Genomic DNA, 22765 nt, shown 5'->3' on the forward strand with positions numbered 1-22765 from the left:
TGCGTGCGTGCGTGCGACCTTGCTTCACAGATGTGAGTGGTGCTGGTTTAGGGGTAATCTGCTCATACAGGGCCTTGTGATGTGATGGCACGTCTAATGGAAGGCAGAGAGAGAGAGAGAGAGAGTCAATGCAGAGCCAATGAGATAATTGGATCAGGCTCGGATGGTTATTGTCCTCGCTTCATCCATGTCCCTGTTTGACCTCCTGGAGGACTGCACGACCTCTCTGGATCTCTAGGAGGGGAGGGGAGGGGAGGGGAGGGGAGGGGAGAGGTTAGAATAAAAACTGTGAGACAGACAGTGAAGGAGGGTATACGTCTAATACAGTGTTTCTCAATCTTTTTTTGGCTTGAGTACCCCCTTTCCCTGATTGCCCTAAAGGCTGAGGTCGCGCCATGTCTTGGCCATGTGGACAGTGATGTATATCGGACCATATTAATATTGATGACACCATATATGGGCATAAAGGGATACTGGGGAATACCCATATATGGACTTTTACATATGGAGATCCAGGTGATGGTAGTCAGCTCCACATAGGGATCTCCATATATGGGCATAAAAGGGATCTGGTTTCCCTGGCATTACAGGGAACTCCATATCTCCATATATGGGCATAAAAGGGATTTGGTTCCCCTGGCATCACAGGGATCTCCATATATGGGCATAAAAGGGATTTGTTCCCCTGACATCACAAATCGCAAAGTGAGCTGTGCAAACACAACACACGTGCATATCTCCTTGTATGGGCTGTTCTGTCCATGACGTCGGTTAGGCTACTTTATGTGTATGAGCACAGATCTCCATACATGGAGATCTGTATACCAATACAATTGGCTAATACATTCCGTACTAAAACACACAAAGTGGAATGTAGGAGCGTTTTGCACCGCTCAAAAACCCAACAAGTTACAATATGGAGAGAACTCAGAAAAGAGGTTTCTGCCCGACAGCAACCATATAATAATGACATGCCCCCCAAAAAAGGGGACGTAATAGAGCTGTGATTGACATGCCCACACAGCTGTTGCTGTGCAGAGCACTCCCTAGGGCAGGGGTCTTCAACGTTTTCAGGCCAAGGACCCCTTAGTTGAGAGAGAGATGAAGCATGCAGGGACCCCCACAACCTTTCCATAGATTCCATATAGTTTCGTTTGACAGCACAATCATCAGTGTATTTTGGATTCATGTCAATTTGTGTTTTCAGATATTTAACCACTTGAACCTTCATTACCTCATAAACTTGACCTTTTACTCTGTACTTAGTCTGCTCTTTTCTCCTCTACACCAAACCTTTTTGCCGAAAATAGCCGATCTACAAGCTCACAACGCCTCACAGCGTGAGGCGTTGAGAGCTTGAAGATCTGCTCTTTTTGGCTAAAGTTCTCAGGATAGGGACGCTAGGGGTCCTGGGCCCCCTGTTGAAGACCCTTGCCCTAGGGGAGCGTTTCGCTGTTTCTAGGTGTCATCTCTTCGACACCCAAACCTTACCCTAACCCTAACCTCCGTGGGGTGAGTCGCTAACCCTCCCGACGCTCTTTTGTCGAAATGATGGTCGTTTGAAAGAGCGATATTCCCCCCTCCCTAGACATGCAAACGCGGATAAACACATGCACACTGCACACACATGCATGAGCAGGGGTCAGCATTATGTCCGTACATAGACAAATGTGTCCGTGGCAAGAGTTGGTCTCGTCCGTGACACATTCTACATTTTCGTTTTTTTACACACAATTTTCTTATTTTCATCGTAATACCCAATTACTGAATGTCAGGTCTCCGGGTTTTCTTCGACACTGATTTGCTATGACATATTAGGAGTCCAACTAGTACATACTGTCACACTGAGTGTGTACTAGGGCATTAACAAAAAAGTCGACAAGTCGACTCAGTCGACTTCATTACACAAGTCGACTCCCACCAGAAGAAAAAAACAAGAAAAAAAAAAAACGTTCTAATAGCAGATCTACATGCTCACAACGCCTCGCGTTGCGAGGCGTTGTGACCATGTAGATCGGCTATTTTCACAATTTCTGTCTTGACAATTTGGCCAATGTTTAATTTGTCATTTTAGAGGTATTAAAAAGTCCTTAAATTTGCACTTTAGAAATGTGCAGCTACCCTCTATACACTTAAACTTTATGTTGGTTTGTTTACTGTTGAGTGAGAAAACATGAGAAAACATTAAAGGAGCTATAGTCAACTTTTTCATTGTAGGGCCGACACTTTGTTTACATCCTAGTCTATAGACTAGAATGTAAACAAAGTGTCGTTCTGACAATGGCCAAAATGATTATTTTATCATTATTTTACGCTTTTTGTGGTCATTTTTGAATAGAAACACATATATGAAGCTTATTTTTTTATAAAATATTTTCAAAACATTATTTTTATTTTAGCATCCGTTTTTCAAGAAAAGGTTGACTATAGCTCCTTTAAGTTAATCATCTGGGGACCCCCCCAAAATAAATTGGGGGGTCGTGTGTGATGTGATGACGTCATCAAAAAATAAAGTCGACTTCAACTCAACTTTTTACTGAGTCAAGTCGACTTGCAAAAATCACAAGTCGTTAATGCCCTAGTGTGTACAAATGGAACCAAATGGACCCGTAAGGGTTCCATTTGTTCACTGTCCAAGTGTCCATGGAAAAAAAGAAAAACAAAAAAAAAATATATATATATATATATATAATCTATCTATAAATGCGACAAATCTCTGTCTGTCTGTCTGTTTGTTTGTTTGTAATCCGCGTATCTCGAGAACCGTTCGTCCCACCGGCTTCAGATTCGGCACGCGCGTTCCCCGCCGTGGCACGGAGTGCAGTGCCGGGTCTCGACCCGACCCGACGTGCGGTTTTCCCGAACCGGCGCGAAACGTTCGGAATCTCCTTATGCGGGGTTGATTGTTGACATCAGGCTGTTCCGGAGGAAATCGGCGAAAGCTCTGACTCATTGTGACATCACTTCATAAAAGGCTCTGACATCACGTACGCCACATGAGTCAACAAAAAATCTCTGTGAGTGTGTATGTATGTATGTAATCCGCGTATCTCGAGAACCGTTCGTCCCACGGGCACGCGCGTTCTCCATATATGGGCATAAAATGAATGCCCCCATATATGGGCATAAAATGGATTGCAGACAGACAGATACAGATATCTCCATATATGGGCATAAATGGACACAGGCAAACAGATGTTCAAAACGGGTCCTATGACAACAGGTATAATGAGGTTTGCATTAAAGGGGGAACCGGCACTGTGTCTGCAACACAGTTGGAGGCACAGACAGATACTCCATATATGGGCATAAAATGGACCCAGAACTATAACTGCAGTGATCTCCATATATGAGTGTGTATGTATGTATGTAATCCGCGTATCTCGAGAACCGTTCATCCCACGGGCACGCGCGTTCTCCATATATGGGCATAAAATGAATGCCCCCATATATGGGCATAAAATGGATTGCAGACAGACAGATACAGATATCTCCATATATGGACATAAATGGACAGAGGCAAACAGATGGTCAAAGATCTCCATATATGGGCATAAAATGGACGCAGACAGACAGATACAGATATCTCCATATATGGGCATAAATGGACACAGGCAAACAGATGTTCAAAACGGGTCCTATGACAACAGGTATAATGAGGTTTGCATTAAAGGGGGAACCGGCACTGTGTCTGCAACACAGTTGGAGGCACAGACAGATACTCCATATATGGGCATAAAATGGACCCAGAACTATAACTGCAGTGATCTCCATATATGGACATAAAATGGACGCCGACAGACAGACAGACAGATACAGATATCTCCATATATGGGCATAAATGGACACAGGCAGACAGATGGTCAAAACGGGTCCTATGAAAACAGGTATAATGGGGTTTGCATTAAAGGGCGGGGCATTCATTCCCTATTTACATTGTTCCGAGTTGGCCAGGTCGGGCGGCCCAGCTTCTAGTAATAATAATAATCCACAACAAGCCAGCTGATCCCTGGCCATGAGCATAAACACACAGCACACATTTACAAATAATGTACACAACACACACACACACACCCACACACACACACACACACACACACACACACACACACACACACACACACACACACAATAATGGGCCGTCGTCGGCGCAGGGCTTTTGGAGCCAGCTAGCGGAGGCGCCAGATGGGACAATCTGTTGTAATTGAGGTAATTTGTCGAGGCATCCATTCAGGCGCTCACATCCAAAACTCAGCGCGGCCCAAGTAGCATAAAGGCTGTCGCTCTCCCGCCAACACAGCTCCACACATAACAGAATTCACAATGGCCGCCGTTGAACTTCTACATCAGATGCGTCAATTGGGTACGGCAAGGTATTGGCAGCTGCCATACCTTGGTTACAGGGGGAAAAAATAAAGTGTACTTCTTAAAGAGGTGATGCCATAGTTTTGTACTTTTTCTGTTGTGTATGTGTCTATGAAGTTAACATTATTCTAATAGGCCACCAGGTGGGGTTATAATGTGCAGATTTGTCTTCCCTGTGTATTTGTGTTTACTTCCTGAAAGCTGAAAGCCTCTTAGTCAAAAGGCCCAGTCGAAAAACACAGATTAAATGACATCATATAATCATCCCCTCCCCTTTTACCATACACCCAACACTGTGGGTATGTCTAACTTCAGCTGGGTCACCACCCACCTGACAACCAGGCATACCTAACGAACTGGTGGGTGTGGCCACATAAAAACACAATTTTAACTCTTTCTGTATACTTTTGAAAAAAATCTTCCTCCTAGTTTAATCATTATACCTGATCATGTTTAAGGAGAGAAAGAATCATGACACTGCATCTTTAAAATGAATTAATTGTGCCTGTTGCTTAGGGATGGCAACATGATTGGTGTCTTAACTCTTTTACCGCTTTGAACGTTCCCGTTCGCCCCATTTTTCCTGGCGGCGCGTTGCCAATAGTACGTTCTTTGGCTCGTTCTTTTGTACCTTGTTTTGATGTCTGTAAACTGATTAGGTGTCGCGCGGGTGTGTACCATTAACACATCTCCCGTAAAAGTACTCTCAAAAACCCACTGGACGTTAGCATCAATGGAGTAACAACACTCTTCCTTGTTATTTTCTCTGGTAACAGAGCTCTGTAGCGATTTAGTGGTATTGACGGACGGCAGCCGGCCGCGGCCATTTCACATTAATTCTTGCATGAGGCTGCCCTCTACTGCTAGTATGACCAAAGTGCACTATGTAATGAGGGGAAAATAATAATAATAAAAAAAAAAAAAACGAATAGATTTTTGTCTATAACCTCGCAAAGGTAAGCTGCTTTTGCTGGCGCAAGACCCAATAAATAAATGATAACATCTGGCAGTAAAACTGTTAAGACACCAGTCATATTGCCATACCTTAGCTTTTGCTGAACTGACGCCACTGTTCTACTCTTCTCTTCTTCCTCCTCCCTCAGAGACTGGGGTTTGTTGTTAATCCCCTTCTGTTCTCCTTCCACTAATGATAACACACACCCACCATGCACAAGGCTAGTTTACAGTCACCACCGCTGGCTTTGAAGCTGTTCTCATCATTAGAGATGTTACTGTTGTACTAATCCCACGGATCACAAACTCGGCCTGTTCAGCTGCTAATTCCAACAATTTCACCCATGACTGTCTGTGTATGTGTGACTCTCTCTCTCTCTCTCTGTCTCTCTCTCTCTCTCTCTCGCTCTCTCTCTCTTCGCGCGCACAACCGCGGTTTTCCCAGTGACCCTGAGCGCAATGGCCGGGGCCGATGGGCAAGGAGGGTCGCGAGTTTATGAGAAACAACTAAAATAAGACCTTAAAACCTGGCGAAAACAGTTGCGTGCATTAGCGCAAGATGACGATAAAGGAAATCATTAAATGGAAAACATTAAAATTAACTTCTGAAAAGCCTACTAGGCCTTAAAACCTGGCGAAAACTGTTGCGTGCATTAGCACGAGATTAGATGAGGATAAAGGAAATCATTAAAATGGAAAACATTAAATTAACTTCTGAAAAGGCTTCTAAGCCTACTAGTAAAACTAGTGGAACCGCAATCTTGCCACACGTGAATAATTGTGGTTGTAAACATTAACACAGACAATATAAATCCTTATTAGTCTAGTAGTGGGAAGAAGGGGTTATCATCAATGCCCCAAATAACTTTTAAATATCTTGCAAGTGGCGACGAGTCTCTTACGAAATCGTACGAGTGCCTCTCAATACATAATGTTAACCTCTCCATCGGCAATAGTCAGTGGTGGTGTGTTCTACAATTCCCCACACTCCAGCGCCCCCACCGTTGCGCTCAGGGTCACTGGGAAAACCGCGGTAGCCTCTCTCTCTCTCTCTCTCTCTCTCTCTCTCTCTCTCTCTCTCTCTCTCTCTCTCTCTCTCTCTCTCTCTCTCTCTCTCAATCTCTCTGCCTGTCTGTCTGTCTGTCTCTCTATCTCTCACTTTGACTTTCTGTGTCTGTCTCTCCTCATCTTTCTGTCTCTCTCTCTATGTATCTGTCTCTTTGTCTCTCTGTCTGTCTGTCTGTCTGTCTGTCTGTCTGTCTGTCTGTTTGTTTGTCTGAATGACTGTCTCTCTCTGTCTTTGTCTGTCTGTCCGTCTGTCTCATTGTCTCTCATCCTCTACATGGTCCCAGTGGTTCCCAGGGCCTTGTTGTCTCCAGCAAGGGAGAGAGACGAAAGGCTGCACGAGGGCAGCTGTGGTTCTTCTTGACCACCCCTCACCACACCAGCCTGGCGTCCACTCACTGATTCTTGTGGAGGATAATCGAAATTCTCATTTTAGCCAGAATCGCCCAGCACTACCATGCTGCCATTCAGACATCCCCCCATTCAGACACTAACCCTATACCTAAGCTCTATGGAAGTGTCACCACTCAGACAATTAGAAGTCAATGTCTGAATGGCAGCATGTCTGAATGGAGAGCAGCCTCCATGTTGACCATACCATCACTATCACAACTGTCATCCCTATTATCGTCATATCACACAGGTTTACCATGTTGGGTTTACAGGTGTAAAACACAGTGGGTGAGATCCATCCCATCACTCCATGCAGTTTAATCAGAGCGTTTCAGGCAAAAATCGTGCACTTTATGAAAGAAGCATGAAATCTGGCACACAGTTAGAACATGCCATATGGAACATTTTTGGCTATAGGGCCATCGCAGATTTGTCTTGGGAAACGTGTGGGAGCCAATCAAAGTTGGGCTCTCATAGACTTTATTATAGAGTAAAATAATACAAAAAATAAATATGCTTTAAGTAGCATGTGAGGGGTCAAACTAGGTGTTTTTCGGGATTCTGAATCCAATGCAAGCATTTGTTTTGCACGAAAAACATTCCTTTCCGAGAAACGGCCGCCCCAAAACTGTGAAAAGTGATGACTCATCACTAAACCATAGTTTTATGGGGTCCGTTTTTAGCTCAAGGAATGTTTTTCCTGCAAAACAAATGTTTGCATTGGATTCAGAATCCCGAAAAACACCTAGTTTGACCCCTTACATGCTATATATATATATTTTGTATTATTTTACTCGATAATAAAGTCTATGAGAGCCCAACTTTGATTGGCTCCCACAAGTTTCCCAAGACAAATCTGCGATGGCCCTATAGCCAAAAATGTTCCATATGGCATGTTCTAACTGTGTGCCAAATTTCATGCTTCTTTCATAAAGTGCACGATTCCATCAAAATACTGCCCGAAACGCCTGGACTAGTTGCCATTTCACTACCATTGAAAACCGCATTAACCCTGACATCCCTATTTTAGTAATATCATTATAAAACAATTTTAGGTTATTTAAAACATGTTCCCAATATATTTTTTTATATACTATAAATGCAGAATGAGTGAGGGTGAGTGCATATATCGACAACCATCCGATTGATTTCAATAGACTGATTGACCTCAAACTGTGTATCGCCAAGTACAGGACACAAGGGAGCGATGTGCACAGTGGGAAGCCGGTTGAATAGGCGGTTGTCTAGAGCCATGTGCCAATATATATCTCCATATATGGAAATCAACGGTTATCCAGAAATGAGACAATGTTGCCCAGATGTCTATGTCTATCTGTCTGTCTACCTTTTATCATTTATATGGAGATCTCCATATCATGTCTGTCTCCATTATATACCATAATGGAAATCCCTGATGTCATGCATATAGTACGGACATTAGACTGGCCTCTTTAACGGGTGTTAAATGGCCCAAATTTGGAGTCACAAGTCATATATCTTATCACGACTGACGTCATGCATGACTGACATAACATAGACTTAAGAAGCAGACTTTGTTCAACATGCATCAGTTTTAGTTTCTGTCATCGACTGGGAGGAGATCTGCTCACACTCAACATCCATCATGGCACCTAAAGGCACCCGCACTCCCGCAGCAAGCAAAAGCCTTCAGAGGAAGATCTTTCAGAAGACGGCCTTCTCCAACAGGACTTGCTCCTGACCAGGTCCTCTCTGTTCTACGGGATCGCCCTCTTTGTCTCTGCCACTCTCATCTGGTTGTTCTGGAGGATCGCACACATGGACCTGACCCGGTCAGGAGCCGCTCTTCTCTCTCTGACTCTGGTCAACGCCTACCTGCTGGCCTTCGCCTACAAGAACGACACGTTGGCCCTCAAGCGCAAAATCGCCCAGAAGATGCCGGAAGAGACCGTTTCCGAGGAGGTGATCTCTGGGAATCTGTCCAAGATCGGTGACCGCTACGTCCTGACCGTCAGCATCTCATCTGGCTGGCTTCAAGGAAAACCCTAGAGCCTGATTGATCCCCATGACACTTTTTTGGGTCTGATTGCATGCACGCCTTTGTGTGTGTGCGAGACACCAGTCATGTTGCCATACCTTAGCTTTTGCTGAACTGACGCCACTGCGTCAGTCTGCATCTCCTCCTCTACAACTGGGAGTTGGTGAGCATGTTCTCCACTATCTTCCTCAGCACCTTTTTTAAGTAGCCAACCATTTTGTTTCTCCAGATTTCAGTTGCTATTCCAATTGATCCCTCCGCACAGATATTTCTGTGGTGTCACTGCTGATGCAATCTATACTGACTCACCTGCCAGTGAGGAGCCCCCACCAGGAGGACGTACTCCTCCTCCTGCCCAAAACTCCCCGCCTAAGGTGCCGTCGCCCCAGCCCGTAGGAGTACATGCAAAGACCATTATCACCCTCTTCCCCGCCCGGTTTCCCTCCCCCGAACACAGGCCAGTTGTGTTCCACAAAGCCAGATGCACCACGGTGGATTCGAACCCACAACCTCCATTGCTGTGGGCGGTGGGCTCTACCACTGCGCTCCCCCCTCTCCTCTCCCCCCCTGAGCGCCTTCAGTTTAAATTTCTTACGTGCTCACTGCTCATATTATCTTTTTTGAAGCGGTGAAAGCCGCTTCCAATGAGTGGCTTTGTGTGTCCCACGCCCGATATGGTCATTTCAGTCCAGAATGAACAGGTTTCTCCAAAAACAAAATGTGTGTTTCATGTCCATATATGGTCATCCCAGTCCAGAATGAACAGGTTTTATCAAAAACAAAATGTCTGTCACCTCATGTCCATATATGGTCATTCCAGTCCAGAATGAACAGGTTTTATCTGTCCCGTACGTCCAGAATATCAGTCCAGAATGAATAGGGTTTTTCAAAAACAAAATGTGTGTCCCATGTCCATATGGTCATATCAGTCCAGAATGAACAGGTTTTATCTGTCCTGTCCTGTCCTGTCCTGTCCTGTCCTGTCCTGTCCTGTCCTGTCCTGTCCTGTCCCGTCCGTCCGTCCGTCCGTCCGTATGTATGTGTGTAGTGTCCGTCCCGGTCTGATGATTGGATACTTTGAGGATTGGTCAAGCTTCACATGACAATTCGGCCCTCCAGATAAAATCATTCATTCATTCATTCAGAATATAAATAATGTACTCTAGAACACATAGAATAACAGTTCACCGCTTCACTTCGAACCGAGGTTTGATTTTTATCTAATTATCTAATTGCGACCGTAGGTCGCATTTACTACCAAAACCTCCACCGGCTGTCTGTCTGTCTCTCCGTCACACGTCACACGTCACACTATTGCCCTGCTCATATCTCCACAACCGTTGCCCCCATCCATGCCAAATTTTGCACACACACTCCTTACCTGCCAAACTACAACCTCCAAGGACCCCCGGAGCTTCAGGGACCCCCAGGTCCCTGGGGGACCCCCAGGTGTAAAAAATGACCAAATGTGCAAAAATGACCAAATGACCACCCCAACGGGGCTGCTCACGGGGAATTCCTGGGGACCACCCACTCCTGGTGCTCCAGAACGGATGCAAAAGTGGTGGCGCCCCCAGTGGAGGACCCCCTCCACTGCAGCTCACATAAAATGCCGTAACTCGGGCTAGAAGCGTCCGGGAGAGCCGGGGCCGGTACCTATTCGTCCGCCAAGGCAACGCGGAGACCCCACCCCTCATTTCTCACATGGCCCTCTTCTAGCGCCACCTTCAGGCCGATTTTTAAAACACATTTTTGGACACTGCTCCTACAGTTTTTGCCCTAAAATCACGCAAATCGCTACACAGTATGTCTACACTCATCCCATCAACATGAATCTGTCCCATATAGCGCCACCTTCAGGCCGATTTTTAAAAACACATTTTTGGACACTGCTCCTACAGATTTTGCCCTAAAATCACGAAAATCACTACACAGCATGTCTACACTCATGTCATCAACATGGATCAGGAAGATTTTGGAAAAACAATTTTTTGCCCTATTTGTGGAGACAAGCGACCTACGGTCGCTTATCTCCCGATTAGTCTTACTGGTATAATATTAGTCTTACTGGTATAATATAAATTATGTTTTAGACATGCTGTCTGTATGCTAGCCTTCTTGACCAGGGCCCGCTTGAAAAAAGAATGTGGTTTTACCCTGGGTAAATAAAGGATAAATAAAATAGAATTTGTGGATGTTTACACTAAAGAGCATGTTTAAGCATTCGTGCCATGTATTTATGTACTGTATGTATGTATGTATGTATCCTCTCCATGGACGGATTGCGTGCAGCATGATCACAGCATGGCTTTTTTGGTGGGATCTGAGAACTCTCAAGCAACAGAAACGGAACAGGCTTTCATCCGCGATGCAAACAATGCCAGCTTTTAATTCCAGAAGCATGCTGCATACGAACAGATGTAAACTCTTATTATATTGACATTGATTGTTTGTAGCTCCCAAACATGTTGTTGTGGTGGTAGGCGGCAGCACACATAAGAATCCGGGTTTATCCATCCGTACGGCGGAGCTGCACAGACGGAAATAGCTAGATCTACAAGCTCAAGCCGTGCCGGGAACACGCCGTGTCGCGAGCCTGTAGATCTGGCTATTTCCTGGGCAGTTTTCAACCTGTACACAAGTTAAGCAATACTGTGTAACTGTAATATGCATGTAGACAGTGAGAGGTACGCGATGACAAAGCCGTGAAATGAGAAATGACAACACGGCCAGAGCCACACAATTTACCGGCTTTTGGTTGGCGTCCCCGGCTGTGTGTTCTGCGTATAAGGATTCCAGCGTGGTCGTAGATCATGGCAGACGTTTGTGTGTCTGTTTTGAGTCAAAAAACCCAGCTTGTTTCATACAGAATGTACACGCAAACAAATTTTAATTACGTGGATATCAGGAGACCACATGGGATCGGCGCGACTCCAATGTGGCTCCATCTCGGACTTTGCGTGGCCAGGCTGTGACGTCTTTTTATTGTCGTCTATTTAGTCGTCTGTGACGTAGCAGTGTCGTCCACATTCGGGTAAAGGTTTCAGTTTGATCCGAGCCCCTTTGGCTTCCATTATCAAAAGTTAAGTGGATTATATCTAAAAGTAATAGACTGGGAATGCACTCGTCTGTCTGTCTGTCTGTCTGTCTGTCTGTCAGGGCCGGATCTAGCCTTTAGCACTAGGTGGGGCAGGAAGAAATGAAAAATGGGGGGACAAACCCCCTAAAACACCCGAAATGCATAGAAAACTACGCATTTTGGCACACTTATACCTATAACACACAATACAAACAACAGGTCTTACACCTATCTCTCTCTCTCTCTAAATCTTATCAGTGTATCTATCCATCTACCTAGTTGTAGCATAACATTTCAAATAGTTAAATTTTTTTTAAATTTTAGATTTGTGCATGTCATCATGTTTGGTGGGGCAGACGGGGCATTTCTATGCCTAGATCCGGCCCTGCTGTCTGTGTCCCCAGAGGCGTATATATCAGAAAGAAATAGGGATGTCTAACAATGCGTTGAGTTGGTCGAAGCCATTTGAGCGAAACAAATCTGAAGCCCTCTGCACCTCTCCCTTGTGCAAGACAACACAGAATGTTCGGAACTCTGGGCTATGAATGAGATTATTAGAGTTGCATGTGAGAATGTCAGAAGAACGTCGCCTACAGTCCTCCTCATCCTTATTAAATCTAATTCTAATCGTTAATTTAGTTTTGATACTAAAAAAGCCCCTTTTGTGTTCTCTCCTCGAGTCTGGAATGGATCAGTTGATAATATCCATAAACATTTCCCATCAGTGCAGTCTTGTTTTGAGACACTTTCTATTTTCTAGCTCTCTAAACCACTCAAAAGGGAAAGCATGTGTCATTTTAGACATTTTTGCTACATTTACATAGCAACAACATTTTCGGAAAACGCTTTGTTCCCTTCTTGGGGTCCCTGGCACAAAGCATTTTCAGATGGAGGTCTGCGGCCAAACAATTTGGGGGTCCAAGACGCAAAAAAAAAAAAAAAAACTTTTGAGAACTACTGATTTAGATGTTTCTACCTATGTAACTTTTTAATGCCAAGGACCCCCAAAATGATATGTATTTTGACCCGCGGACCCCCATCTCAAAATATGTTGTTCCAGGGACCCCGAGAAGCAAAGATTTGAGTTACAAAAGTTTGCTTAAAAAAATACTCCTAAATCTACAGCAAATTCACTTGAACAGATTTCTGTATTGCAATTCAGAAAATTGCATCACTTTATACCAATTCGTTTACAGTGAGATGGCAACGTATACACAATAAAACCAAAGTTATCTTTAGTTGGTTTTATTATAAGACATTTATTTTTTCCTGCACTGCTTCGGGAAGAAAAAAACTCTCCCGCCCAGAATATTTTGCTGAACTGATGCCACTGCCTCGCAGCGTGAGGCGTTGTGAGCTTGTAGATCGGTGAAAGGTCAAGTTTTTTTCTCAGCCTGAACGCACTATTACGCAATTTTGCGCAAGAGCCTCCCAGCCGACACGCACTTTTACGCACTTTTTTTTTTTTTTTTTTTTTGAAACTTCAAAGCCTTCCCCAACTTCTGACATTGTTTGGAGTGAACCACATCAAAGGAAAGCCTCAAATCACCAGCCCAAACACAAACCAGCTGTCTCAGATCAGAGAAAATCACATCACATTACCACAACAATCACCAGACACAAGAGCTGTGGGAACCGTCTTGGCATTCTAGCCGAGTGAGAGCAATTGAGATGGCTGATTGATAAAAAGAGAGAGAGAGAGAGAGAGAGACACTGAGAGACACTGTGTGTGTGTGTGTGTATGTGTGTGTGTGTGTGTGTGTGTGTGTGTGTGTGTGTGTGTGTGTGTGTGTGTGTGTGTGTGTGTGTGTGTGTGTGTTTGAGGAGAGGAAAAAAGAGAAAGAGCTAGTATTTTTTTTTTCAACTTCAAAGCCTTCCCCAACAGCTGACATTGTTTGAGGTGATCATCACAGTAAAGTCTCAAATCACCAGCCCAAACACAACAAACTGTCTCAGATCACAGAAAAACACATCATAATTATATTTACCTTTTGTATAGTCCATCCATAGTTTGTAGTAGTAACAGACAGTAGTAAAAGTAAGATCCAGTGTTGTTGTTGGTAGTGTGAGCCAGGTCTCACAAGCCAAGCTAAAAGAGAGGCGTCAATTGGGTATGGCAAGCTATGGCAGCTCACATACCTTGGCTACAGGGGGAATATAATAAAATGTACTGTAATCGTGCCTGTTGGAAAGGTATGGCAACATGACTGGTGTCTTGCACGCCGGGCCTCGCGCGCGTGAAAGACAGCTTTTTTTTTTTTTTTTTTGCCATACCTTTTTTTTGCCATACCTTTTTTTTCGCTGAGCTAAACGCCCTGCTCGATCGGCCGTGGTCCGCGGACCACCGCCGATCGAGCAGGGCGTTTAGCTCAGCGGCGTCAGTTCAGAAAAAGCTAAGGTTGACGCAGGAATGTCTTTACAAGATTAGGAGCATATGTATCACTGACGCTTGGATTCAGCCGTCCTGGGCCCTGGAATGACTAAAATCACCATGGTTACCATTGTGTGGCCAATCAGCTTGTGTTACCTTGTGTTACCATGGTGATTTGGTACATGACCGTCCTCCCCAGACCTGGGATTGCTGGATGGACGGCATTCACGTAGCAGCAGCCATGTGTATGGTGGGGGGGGTTTAGTTTAGTGCTTTACTATACTACTGAGGACTTGCTGGATGAACGGCAATCACGGCAAGCAGCAGCATGTGTTTTGGGGGGGGGTTTAGTTTAGTGCTTTACTATACTACTGAGGACTATACTTCTACAGCCGTTACGTGATCTGAAAAGTTTTACTGGATCGTCATGGTTCATCGACCAGGCCACCAGGGACCACCGAGCCGCGGCGTCGCAGCGAAAAGAACTGCTATATAAAGTAAGTGGTTGTTGCTAGATTGATTGATTGATACATACAGTGGTGTATTGGCGTGTTTGGGGGTTTCGCCGACGTCGCTCCGAGAGCAAGCATGAGATGAGAGATGATTATGCTCATCTCGGATCACAACAGGTGGTCCGCGCGCGGACCACCGATCGAGCAGGGCGTTTAGCTCAGCGGCGTCAGTTCAGAAAAAGCTAAGGTATGTTCCAACAGGCACGAGATTACAGTACATTTTATTATATTCCCCCTGTAGCCAAGCCAAGGTATGGGAGCTGCAATAGCTTGCCATACCCAATTGACGCCTCTTGTTTAGCTTTTAGCTTGGTGCGACTGCATACAATCATCCCAGCAAAACAGACGTCGCAGTTTGACCAATCCAGCGAGATGGAGATCGAAAAGTAATCCTTTTAGCTTGTTGAATGTGGACCCCCTGATTCCCCCTCCATTAGTGGATCATCGCAGCAAAACATCCACCATTGTTTGGTGACTCTCAAGCCTGCTTGGAAGCCAGCTTGGATTTCCTCTCTCTCAAAGTGATGTCTCTCACCGTGTCTATATGTCTCTCTACCTCTCGCGGAAAAAAAAGGGAGAGAGAGTGTGTAGCAGACTCTCTATGTCTCTCGACCCACTCGCTCTGTTACACTGCTCTCTCTCTCTTGCTCTAATTTCTCTCTCTCTCTCTCTCTCTCTCTCTCTCTCTCTCTCTCTCTCTTTTTCCGCTCGACCCAACTTTATTAGAATAAACCTTACAGCCGTGATACAAGAGAGAGAGATTGATTGATTGATTGATTGATTGATTGATTGATTGATTGATTGATTGAAGACTTTATTAGAAGTTTGCATAGGAAAAGGTACAGTTTCATTCACTGGTACAAGGTCTACTAAAAGGAGATCCATGAAAATACTAGGCTTATTTCCATAGTAAACCATATATCTCATATAACATTGAATGACAGACAAATAGAACACAGTATGCAGTAGATATGTAAAGAAAAACAAAAAAGAAAACAGTAAGAGTGCACGTGTGCGTGCGCATGCCCATGTTCGCGTGCACATGCATGTTGCACGTTGCAGAGGGGGGGGGGGGGAGAGAGAGAGAGAGAGAGAGAGAGAGAGAGACAGACAGTGACACAACGTAAACACATGCACGTTGCGTGCGTGTTTATTGATGTAAACTCAAGACATGCATCAGACTGCATTCTGAGATAGACAGCGCCGCCGTGTGGATGACAGGCGTGCCTGTCATCCACATATATATATATGTATGTGGATATATAGGTCTATAGGTCTATTGTCCACATAACTTGAGGGATTGAGCTGAAATGTGCCTTTATACTTGAAAAGTCTGTAAAACACGTATTTGTTTACCCATTTGTTTGAAAACATACTGCCTGATGCATCATTGAAGCCAAAAATAGAAGGCTGAAAAGAGTTATGTTTGATAGCATCCTTTCGAAAACATGTATTCAGAAAGCTGTTTTGGTGATTACATCGCCTACAAACAGCCCTATTTCTAAACAATAGAAAATGATAGCAACTTACTACTTGGCGGATTTGTAAAGAGGGCGAATTGATCTTTCCATACGTATATGGAAGTTGGTATATTCACAGTAGAATGAATAGATATTCTATTTATTATACTAAAAAGTCGTTTATCTCAAAATGTCTATGCAAAAAGGCTGTTTTGATAGCAAAACAATCTTTATAAAGTTGCCATTTACTAGACTATAGAACAAGATACAGATTTTCTAGTTTGATGTATCGGAAAGAGCGCGAGCAGGCCTTTCCAGTCATATGGGTGTGGTGTGCAATACACTCTACAGACGATGCATAATCGTCCCCCAAAATGAGTGAAAAATCCGGCAGTAGAGACTTAGAGCCAGATTTAAGGGGGCTGAGAAAGAGTTCTTAAGTATTGACAGTTTAAAGTGATAGTTCACCTATTTTTGACATGAAGCTGTGTGAAATACTTGCCATTAAAATAGTGGTTACAAATGTATTAATCCAATACCAGAGTCGCGTGGTCAGAGTTCTGGTCAGTTTTAGATGAATATAAAGTAGTTCCGGTGATTTGGCAGGGGCTCATGGCCCAATCATTAAAAATAGATGAATCCACAAAACTAGCATCATTTGTATTGTTGACCTATTTCTACCAAATAGACCAACTTTCGTTCAACTTTGACCCCTCTGTCACATGGTACTATTTTGTGTCCAGTATCACTACACCGCTGCAACGTATTTCCCCAAAACAAGGTGCTTTGCAGTTTGCAGTCAGCTGATCAGAACGAAACCTCGCTCTATATGGTAGAAATAGGCCAACAATACAAATGACGCTAGTTTTGTGGATTAATATATTTTCAATGATTGGGCCTCGCCAAATGGCCCCCACCCCATTGGAACTACTTAATATTCATCTAAAACTGACCAGAACTCTGACCACGGGACTCTGGTAATCAATGAATACATTTTTAACCACTGTTTTAATGGCAAGTATTTCACAAAGCTTTGTCAAAAATAGGTGAACTATCGCTTTAAGTGGTTAAATATCTGAAAACGCAAATTGACATGAATCCAAAATACACTGATGATTGATTGTGCTGTCAAACAATGAAACTATATGGAATCTATGAAAAGGTTGTGGGGTCCCTGCTTCATCTCTCTCTCAACTAAGGGGTCCTTGGCCTGAAACCGTTGAAGACCCCTGAGGTAGAGTGTTCGCCTGTAGTTCCGTTGTTGAGCAACAGCACCAAAGAGTGTTGACAATAAACCTGTCACATTGTTTTTTACACAATCGTCTGATCGCATTTCCTGCATTTCAGCTTATCGCAATTATTTCTTTGCACGATCATTAGAATCATTTCCATTTGTCGGTATAAATTGAAACAGCTGGATGAAATTAACAGAAAATATCATAATTATTCACATCATTTTTTCCCCCCCATGTCCTTGTCCATGCTCTTTTAACCGGCTATAATTGGCCAAACATGTTAATTATTATGATTATTATTTGGTACTAGCCATTGTCAGTCATTCCATTGTATATTTTTCAGTAATAGGTTTCTTATATTTGAGTTATTTGTCATGTGCAAGCAGAAATGTAATTTTTTATTTATGTTCCTAGGTTCAATGCCAATAACAATAATAATTATACATCATTATAATTGCAATTACTTTTATGACAATTAACCGTCAAATAAAATGTTTGTGACTGCCCTAGCTTTGACAAGACAGACCGAAGAGCTATCATGGACGAAAGTCATACTTGCACGACTTTCACACAGTTTTTTATTTTATTTGTCAACCTTTGAACAAACCATAAACTCTGGTTTGGTTAGTTCTCATTATCCTTAGCACCACATGCCTTTCTTGCAGAAATGCATTTCTTTCATTCAATGTCCTTCCATATACTATATGCTGGATGTAAATAAATGCATTTTTAGCAATATTTGTCACTTTGTCAACATGTAAGCTCACAAATATTCCATATCCCACATAACCCATAATAATCTTGTGCCTCTTCGGGTGGCGAAAACTTCAGGCGAACTGACACCTGCCGGGCGAACGGACAGCAAATAATAATAGGCGAACGGCCGGGCGGGCGAATACACTTGTTACCGTCCTGTCCACACGTCGAAGTGTCCTTGGGCAAGACACTGAACCCCACGCTGCCTCCAATTAGTCGGTAAGTGTTGGCTTGTAAGCTTCACTTCGCTTCACCTCCCAATGTATATATGAATGAACCATTGTAAAGCACTTTGAGTACTTAGAAAAGCGCTATAAAAATGCAGTTCTTTATTATACTCCCATCTACACTGACTGTCGGTGCAGCAGTTCCTATGCATCCACATCGCTGAGAAACTCATCTGGGACTGAACGGGAAGAACGTGAAGAAAGCACATAATATATCTATTATTGACGACTTAGCACCTCAGCTTAACTAAAAGCACAGTATACAGTAGAATGCTAAATAAGGAAGAGTCAACAACCAAATAGGGAGAGCACTTTTTAACTCTGTACTGTTTTATTATCAGGTACAGTACTTGTCTTGACCAAGGACTGACCTAATTAAAGGGATTTTTGTCGCATTCCAAAGCCAATAGTTTTATGACCAGCAGTGGGTTCCTTATGGAGACACAAAGCGCCTGCTTTGTGAGACACAAAGCTTCTCCTCACATTATTGTCTTAGGAATGCTCCGAAAACAAGACAATATCCATGAATTCATAAGTCTCCATGGGGTGAGTAATCAATAGAAGACATTTTGGGGGTGAACTAAACCTTCATTTAATTTTTTTTAAAGATTTGTTTTTGGGCTTTTATGCCTTTATTGATAGGACAGTAGACTGAAAGGAAATGGGGGGAGAGATGGGGAGTGAGTGACACGCGGCAAAGGTCATCCGGAATCGAACCGGCAACGCCGCCAGGCATCCATGCCTATGTGGCAATGCCTAAGCAGTATGCACCTGGACCAGTAGGCCAGCAGGAACCCCAAACTATACCTTTAATGATGATGATTGGTTACTTTGATGTTCTAGCTGGAGAAAAGGAGAGGCAAAGAATATGAACTTGGACATGGGTTAGATTGCTTTTTCTTTTTTCCCCCATTTTTACACGTGAATATTTTGTGTCAATGTTTTTTTTTTTGCCCGTTCTATTTGTCTTATGTTGTTTTGTCTCCGGTTAGTTTTTGTCCCGATGTCGTATTCTGTGTTGTCTCTGTAGTTGACATGACTGCATCACTGCGGTGTCCACATGAAAAAATATAGTATAAACAAGAATTAATGGGATATAAACATATCCAATTTGACTGAGTATGTGTTGTGCATGTCACAGATTACTTTGTATCTTCCGGGGGGTGGAATTTAGCATTGGCTCGCAGTTATTGCACATAGCCAAAATGCTACAGTATGATAATATTAGGCTTATCATTGGCGATGGAAAATAAAGTGGAAGTTAGAAGCCACGTAGAAGTAAAAAAAAAAAAAGAAAAGAAAAAATATATATATATACTGTGTATATATATATATATATATATATATATAGCCTATATATATCATGTGCCATATGAAGTTTTACATGTCAACTCAAATACAACGTTGAGTTTTTATCGAACCCTAAGCAGATTTGTTTTTTGTGCACTCTATAATTTGTTATGATTTAAAGCAGGGGCTCTCAAACTTTTATATCATATATTATATCATAATGACTATACAGTAGGGGTTAGGGTCCGGAACCAGAGGAACCGAAAGATCCAACATTATTGAGGAACCGGGAATCCGTTCCATTACATTTTGTTAACCGTTTTCGGAACCAGGTTTTATCACACTGTCAGAGCTGAATATGTGGACTTCACATCTGCTAGAAAATTACGATACCGGGTGGTTGTCTAACTTTGTAATTTCAAGGACCACCATGACTCAGAGTGTACAAATGGAACCAAATGGACCTGTAGAGGGATAGTTTATCCCCCAAAATGACTTTTCTTGTGTCATTTGAAGAGACTCTTTGTATCTTCATAGGGAACCACTGCTGGTTATCAAATTATTGGCTTAGGAATGAAAAGAAAAATTATAATAATACAAAAATTGATGAATTCAAGTCTCCTTGGTGTGAGTAATCAATGGATTCTTGTTTTTCCCCATTTGGTTCCATTTGTACACTCTCAGAATTACAGACCTGGTTGGGGGTTGACCTGGAACCCCCCTATAGGAATCATTAAAGGGAACCATTAAGGAATCGCACCGTTAAGAGAGAATCGTTAAATCCTAAAGCAGGGGTCTTCCAACAGGGGGTCCGGGACCCCTAGGGGGTCCTCAGAAACCTTTTTTCTCCTTTTATATATTAACCACTTGAACCCTAACGTCCATATTCGGAGAACTTTAGCCAAAAATAGCAGATCTACAAGCTCACAACGCCGGCAAAGTGGTTTGGTGTAGAGGGGAAAAAAGAGCACATTAAGTACGGAGTGAAAGGTCAAGTTTATTAAATATTGACGGTTCAAGTGGTTAAATATCTGATAAGTGATAACACAAATTGACATGAAAATACACTGATGACATGCTGTCAAACGATGAAACTATATGGAATCTGGGGGTCCCTGCTTCATCTCTCTCTCAGCCATGGGGTCCTTGGCCTGAAAGCGTTGAAGACCCCTGTCCTAAAGGATCCCAACTATCCTGACTGGCTGGCTGCATCACTGCCTGCCTGGGAGTCTGGGAACTGTACCGTACCAAACCTTAACCACAAAGCAATGCAGAGGGTTCCTGAGGACATGCTGAGTGCATCAGTGGCTGTGAGCTTCCCTCATACAGGACATAAAGCAGTACGAGGGACGCTGGATCAGCAAAGCTCGCAGGATCATCAAAGATCTTTGCCATCCAGACCACAAACTGTGTTTTGTCATGTGGCCCCTGGCTCCGTTCTACTGCTGGCAGTAGATTGATAAATTATAGCTGCTTCCCCACCGAACAATTGTGTTTAAGCTTGAGAAAACGCTAATACTTGTGGTTTTCCATATCCTTCATACAGTATTTGGCTTTGCCAAATGCGCAGCTGCACTTGTAGATCTGCTATTTTCAGCGAAGATATAGTTCGGGGAAATTAGGGGGTATTAAACATCGACCCCTGGGGGTCAATAAGTATATATAGGGTTTAAATGGTTCGTGTGTTGAAACTGGCAGGAACTCTGATTAAAGAATGATTACTGGTTTGGTCTCTCTGACTGATGTTATTATTATGTATGACATCATTGTGATCTTCAACCAAGGCAGGGGTGTTCAACAGGGGGTCCGGGACCTCTAGGGGGTCCCCAGAGTTACTACAGGGGGTCCTCCAAATCTTTGAGTGATAGAAAGGTTGTTGTTTTTTTCTCCTTTTTTTATATTAACCACTTGAACCCTATAGCGTCCATATATACGAGAACCTTAGCCAAAATAGCCAAGAGCAGACGCCACACAACGCGTTGTGAGCTGCTAGATCGGCTATTTTCGGCAAAGAGCTTTGGTATAGAGGGGGAAAAGAGCAGACTAAGTACAGAGTGAAAATTCTATTTTTTTTTTTTTTTTAAGTATTGACGGTTCAGGAGGTTAAATATCTGAAAACACAAATTGACATGATTCCAAAATACACTGATGATTGTGCTGTCAAATGATCAAACTATATGGGGGTCCCTGCTTCATCTCTCTCTCAACTAAGGGGTCCCTGGCCTGAAAACGTTGAAGACCCCTGAACCAAGGGGTTTGGGCTCCTCCTCCAAAGAGTTAATCGAACAGCTCGTGAGATGATTAATGCGAGATGAAAGAAGAGAAAACAAAGATTCTGATACACAAATCTGGTTTCAGTTTTTGGGCAATTTCTCTAATCTTTGATTCTTTTTCGTGAAATTGGATCATTTGAACATGTACTGGAATGAAAACATGTGAGGGGGAAAATGGCTAGTTGTTGGAGCTGTTAACTCAGACGTCTGAAATGTTTGCTTTTCGTGAGACGCCAAAAGCCTAAAAGGTTGGAAACCACCACAGCATTATTAATGTGTTGCATTTTAACAGTGTGTGTTCATTATAAAATCTATCTAGGTCGTCCTCAGACGAGCCCTCCATCGTTGTTTCCAGTCATCTCGGTTCTCCATACATCTGGCCAGCTCATTGGTGTTCTGTGTCCCTACGTCTTCCTTGAGTACGTCCACGTATGTTTTTGTGGGACGTCCTTGCGACCGGTGCCCATGTGTTGGCTCCCACAGTACCAATTTGCTGGCTGGAAGCTCCTGGTGTCTTTGGCAGTGTCCTGCTAGTCTCATTCTTCTGGTGGCAATTTTCTCGCTTACCTTTGGTATTCCCTCATACAGGCTCCTGTTGGTAACATGTGCACTCCTGTTGATGTTGAGTACTGCACGCAACATTCTAGTGTAGCACCCGTCTAGAGACTTCTGCAGGGTTGGCTTCAGGGTCCAGCATTCACTGCCATAGAGGAGAACAGCCTCCACCGTTGCAAAGAAGAAGCTAAGTTTGATTTGGCGGGGGAGGTT

Source organism: Nannobrachium achirus (genome assembly GCF_963921795.1).
Source record: "Nannobrachium achirus genome assembly, chromosome: 9".
In the NCBI taxonomy this organism is placed as follows: domain Eukaryota; kingdom Metazoa; phylum Chordata; class Actinopteri; order Myctophiformes; family Myctophidae; genus Nannobrachium; species Nannobrachium achirus.